The sequence below is a fragment of the Elephantulus edwardii genome, unplaced genomic scaffold (assembly GCF_000299155.1).
Source record: "Elephantulus edwardii isolate Elephantulus edwardi_28Jun2011 unplaced genomic scaffold, EleEdw1.0 scaffold00172, whole genome shotgun sequence".
Taxonomy (NCBI): Eukaryota; Metazoa; Chordata; class Mammalia; order Macroscelidea; family Macroscelididae; genus Elephantulus; species Elephantulus edwardii.
In genome coordinates, this window is record NW_006399922.1 from 2,960,132 (window position 1) to 2,966,318 (window position 6,187).

The window sequence follows — 6,187 nt, forward strand, 5'->3', positions numbered from 1 at the left end:
CAATACTCTTCTCCAGCACCACAGTTCAAAGGCATCAATTCTCCTATCCTCCTTGGTCATTGTCCAACTCTCTGATGTATAACAAGTGATTGCAAAGACCATGGCCTGTATCAGACGCACCTTAGTCTCCAGAGAGACACCATTGCTCTTCAGTACTTCGGAGAGGTCCCTAACAGCAAACTTTCCCATGGCAATGCGCCTTTTAATTTCCTGGCTGCTGGTGCCAAGACTGTTGACTATGGAGCCAAGCAAACTAAAGCTGTGTACAATCTCAATCTCTTCACCATCCATCCTGATGCTGCCATTTGGCCCAGTGGTGAGAATCTTTTTCTTCTTGACATTGAGCCTCAATTCGTATTGGAGGCTACAGTCCTTGACCCTCTGCAGCAGGTGCTTCAGGGCCTCCTCAGGTTCAGCAAGCAGGGGTGTGTCATCTGCACAACGCAGATTGTTGATAGATCGTCCACCAATCCTGACCCCACATTTCTCCTAATAGAGCCCAGCCTCCCGGATAATTTGATCTAAATATAGGTTAAAAAGGTATGGAGATAGGACGCATCCCTGGCTTATGCCCTTCCCAATTTTGAACCATGCAGTGTTCCCGTGCTCTGTTCTGACGACTGCCTCCTGGCCCAAGTATAGGTTTCACATTAGAACTATCAAGTGTTCTGGGATTCCCATTCTTCTCAGAGTCAGCCACAGTTTGTTATGATCCACACAGTCAAAAGCCTTTGCATAGTCAATGAAACACAGATAGACATTCCTCTGGTATTCCCTGCTTTCAGCTAAGATACATCTAACATCAGCTACAATATTCCCAGTACCACGACTCCTTCTATACCCAGCCTGGACCTCTGGCAGTTCTCTGCTGATGTGCCATTCCAGTCGTTTTTGGATAAACTTCAGTAGAATCTTGCTTGCATGTGAAATCAATGAGATTGTCCTATAGTTTCCACACTCTGTTGGGTCACCTTTCTTTGTGATGGGAACAAATACAGATCTCTTCCAGTCAGCTGGCCAAGGGGTTGTTCTCCAGATTTCTTGACAAAGAAAGAAAGGTCAGGTTTAGGGTTAAAAAAAATAGAAAAAAAAATCATTCTCCTGAGTGCTGCACAGTATTCCATTGTGTGAATGTACCACAATTTCTGAATCCATTCAGTTGTGGTTAGACATTTGTGCTCTTGCCATGTTCTTTCAATTGTGAAAAACATTACTATGTATATTGGTGTACAAATCTACATTTGTGTCTCAGTTCTAATTTCCTTGAGAATAAGGGTAAGGGAATTCCTATGTTCAGGGGGGTTTTTTCTTCATGTTCTGCCTTCCAGAGTGGTTGTAAGATTTTATAATCCTACCAGCAGTATATGAGAGTTCCATTCTCTCTACATTTTCTCCAATATTTATTATGTCTTCTCATGCTAAACTTCACCACTGCTACTGGGGTGAGATGATATCTCATTGTGGTTTTGATTTGCTTCTCTCTTATTACCAGTAATTTTGAGCATTTCCTCATGTGTCTGTTAGCCATCTTAATGTCTTCCTCTATGAACAATCTTTCTATGTCTTTAGCCCATGTTTTAATTGGTAATCAGTCATTTTCTTGTGGAGGTCAAGTAATATTCAATAAATTTTTGTTATGAAACTCTTGTCTGAGATGGTATTGCCAATTGTTTGTTCCCAGTCAGTAAGTTTTTTTCACTCTATTGGAAAAATATTTTTATGTACACAGGGATTTAGTCTTTTGAAGGTCACGTTCATCAATTTTATCCTCTCCAGATTGTGCACTTCTGGCTATATTTGTCAGCCTCTTTATGTTGTTAGCTAAATTCTAAGCTTGGTCCCATTTTGTCTTTTATTAACTTTTTTGTTTTATGCTTTACCCCTACATCTCTGATCCTCCTTGAGTTAATTTTTGTGTATGTCAGATGTGGATCCTGCTTCAACTTTTCTTCAGGTTGTAGTCTTGTTTTGCCAGCACCATTTGTTGAAGGGGTTGCTGTTTGCTTATTTTATAAGGTTTTCCCCCCTCATCAAATATTGGTTGACCATGTTGTTGTTGTTGTTGTTGTTGTTATATGCCATCGAGTCGCTTGTGACTCATAGCGACCCTATGTACAATAGCCCTAAACTCTGCTCTGTCCTGTGCCAATCGCACTATCTCCGACATACCCATCCCGATTGCCCCAGTCACCTCATAGAGGGCCTTCCTCTCCTGCACTGTCCCTCCACCCTCCCGAGCATGACGCCCCTCTCCAAGGACCAGTCAGTCCCTCCTTACAACATGTCCAAAGTATGTTAGACGAAGCCTCAGAATCCTTGCTTTGGAGAGCCGCCTGGTTTAACCCCTCCCAGGATGAATCTGTTTGTTTTCCTAGCAGTCCATGGTACCCTCAACACTCTTCTCCAGCACCACAGCTCAAAGGCATCAATTCTTGACCATAGATAAATTAATTCATTCCTGGCTTCTCAATTGTGTTCCATTGGTCTTTGTGCCTGTCATTGTGCCAGTCCTCTGATGTTTTAGTTATTGCAGCCGTATAGTAAGTTTTAAGGTCACAAAGTGCTATGCTTCTGACTTAATTTTTGTTTTTAAGAAGTACTTTCCTTATTTGGGTTCTCAATAGTCTCCAATAAACTTGTCAGTTGCTTTTTCTGTGTCTTTGAAAAAGGAATAAAAATAAAAAAAGAAAAATGAATTTAGTATCTGTATTGGGACTGCATTACACATGTTGATTGCTTATGGTAGGATTGTCATTTTCACTGTATTGAGTCTTCCGATCCATGAACATGGAACATTTTTCACTTATTTAGGCCTCTGATTGTTTCTCACAACAATGTTTTGTCTTTTTCTTTGTAAAGATTCTTTGTATCTCTAGTTAGGTTTATTCCTAAGTTTCTCAATTTATTGTTGATATTGCAAGTATTACTACTTTCTTATTTTCCTTCTCTGTGTTTTCTTTGTTACTATAATGGAATCCCACTGATTTTTGTATATTGATTCAATATCCTGCCACTCTACTAAATTGGTCTACTGGGTCTAACAGTTACTTTATAGATTCTTTGGGATTTCCTGTGTACACTGTCATACTATATGCATATAGTGACAATTAACCATCTTTTTGCAGATCTGGATGTCTTTTATTTCCTTTTCTTCCCATCTTGTCCTAGTAAGTACTTCAAATACAATATTGAATAGGAGTGGAAATAGTGGACATCTTTTTCTGGTTTCTATTCACAAGGAGAATGTTTTTAGTTTTTCTCCATTGATAATTATATTGCCTCTTGGTTTTGCATGTGTACTTTTCATTACATTGCGGACATTTCTTTCTATTCCTATGTTGCTGAGTTTTTAAATCAGGAATGGATTTTGGTTCTTTCAAATGCCTTTCTGCATCAATTGCTAGTATCATGTGGTTCTTGTTATTTGCTTTGTTAATGTGATTAGTTACCTCAATTGTTTTTCTTATGTTGAATCATCATTGTTTCCCTGTTGTTAATCCCACTTGGTCTGGATGAATTATTCTTTTGATATGCTGTTGTAGTGGCCAGAACTTTGTTAAGGATTTTTGCATCTCTATCCATGCTTTGCCTGAATTTTGTATTAATGTTGTGCTTGCTTCATAGAATGAGTTTGGGAGTGTTCCTTCTTATTCTTTTAAAAAAATAATTTAAGTAGAATTAATGATAGCTCTTCTTTAAATATCTGGTAGAATTTAGTCAGGACCATCTGCTCCAGTACTTTTTTTGTGGGGGAGCCATTTTATGACCTGCTATACTTCTTACTTTGTGATGTTCAAATGTTCTACTTCTATCTGTATCAATCTGGTTAAAGCTTGAGTTTCAAGGAATTTCTCTTTAGGTTTTCAAATTTATCAGAGTTTGTTGTTGTTGTTGTTGTTAGGTACCTTCTAGTCAAGTACAAGTCATAGTGACCCTATGAACAATGGATCTGAACCCCGTATTATCCTGTGCCATCATCAGACTTCCTGACACACTAAAGCCATTGCTGCAGTCACTGTATTGATCCACCCAGTTAAGGGTGTTCTTCTCCTTCACTGACCCTTCCAAACATCATGTCCTTCTCCAAGAAGTAGCCCCTCCTAGCAATATGTCTAAAATATGTGGGGCAAGGACTCATAATCTGTCCCTCCAAAGAGCGCTCCAGCTACACCTTCTCCAATACATATTTTTTTGTTCTTTTGGCAGTCCATAGGATGTTCAGTGTTCTTGTCCAACACCACAACTCAAAAGCATTAATTTTTCTTCTGTCATCCCTATCCATTGTCCAGCTCTCAGATGCATAACAAGTTATTGAAAAAGCCATGGCTTGAGGAAAATTAAAATAAGTCCACAAGTACCAAGATATAATCTTGAGTCTATTCCATCTGAATTTCAAGATCATCTTAGGAAAAAGTTTGAGGCATTAAATACCAAATACTGAAGAACAGAGGAGTTGTGGATTGTATCAAGGATATCATCCATGAAGAAACTAAAAGGTCGTTACAAAAACAGAGAAGAAAATCGATAACCCTGAAATGGGCACTCTAAATATTTCAGGAAGTACCGTATGAACAGGAGCCAATGGCAATGAAGGAGGAAGTGGAAGCTGCACTAAAAAAAATAAGACCACAGAAATTTATAGGATACTAATTGATTTGTTTCTTGTTTCAGTTAACCTATCCTTTGTTGAGAGTAGTGTGTTAAAGTCTCCTACCACTATTAGGTTGCTATTTCTTTCTTCAATTCTGTTAACCATTGTTTTACGTATTTTGATGAATAGATGTTGACCATAGTTGTATCTCCTTGATCTATTGTACCTTTATTTATTGCATAGTTCCCTTCTGTATCTTTTATAGTGGTTTTCATCTTGAAGTCTATTTTATCAGAGATTAGTATTGACACTCTTGCTTTTTTATTTCCTTGTTGTTTTTTCCCAGACTTTGACTTTGAGTGTGTCTTTCTCTTCATTACTTGGGTATTTTTTAGTTAAAATATTGATGGCCTTTGTTTTTAAATCCATTCTGCTATTCTTTTTCTCTTAATTGGTGCATTTAGCACATATAGATTGTGACTATTGCCAGGCTAAGTTTAACTGTGTTTCCTTTCCTGTTGTTTCTGGTTGCTATGCTCTATCCACTGTCCATTGGTGTCTCTGTGTGTTAAAATTTCTTGTACAGTTGATCTTATTTACACAAATTAAGTTCCTTCTTTTCTGAAAATGACCTAGTTTCTCCTTCATATTAAAGGACAGCTTTCTGGATATAGGATCCTCAGCTGCCTATTGTTTTCTTTTCGTTTTCTGTATATTCCATTCTGCTGTCTTCTTGTTCACATGTTTCTGCTGGGAAATCAGAACTTAATTGTTTTCCCTTGTAAATGACTTTTTTCCCCCTCACACTGCTTTTAGTATTCTAACCTTATCTTCTACTTTGGAGAATTTGACTATGAAATGTCCTGATATCATTCTTTTTGCATCTAGTCTAATGTTTGATGAGCTTCTTCAATGTCAATTTCTCCATTCTTCATAATACTTGGAACTTTTCATCTAGAAACTCTTCACAATTTTCTCAGCAATTCCCCATCCCATTCATGTTCTGGAATTCAAATCATATATATGCTGTTCCTTCTGATGTCATCCCACATGATTGTAATGTTTTCTTCATTTTCTTTTTGTCTCAACTCCAAATTTTCTTCTAGTATAGTTCCATGTAGGTCTTGTCTTCTAGTTCACTGAATCTTTGCCCCTTCTCTCTCTTTTTGTGTGTGTGTGTGTGTGTTTATTTTACTTTGTTTTTACAGAGGTTTTGGATTTTCATTCATTGCTGCAATTTTCTCCCTGCCCACCCCTCCCCACCAGCTCGCTTCCCCCTCCGAAGAGAGAGGAAAAAAAATTCCTTCATTAGTATACAATTCCCACGTCCCTTCCCCACCCCCCCCATCCCGAGTACACTTCTCTATGCAACCTTAATTCTGGATTCCTGTGCTAACCATAATATACAATCATATATCACTTCTAATCTGTTCTTTCCCTCATCTCTTTCAATACAATATACATAATTTATCCAGTTTTTTCTGTCATACCCCCACCCTGATGTCAGACCCATTCTACAACAGTGGCACCATGCAGTATTTGTCCCTTTATAACTGAGATATTTCACTCAGCATAATGTCCTCCAGGGTCACCCAC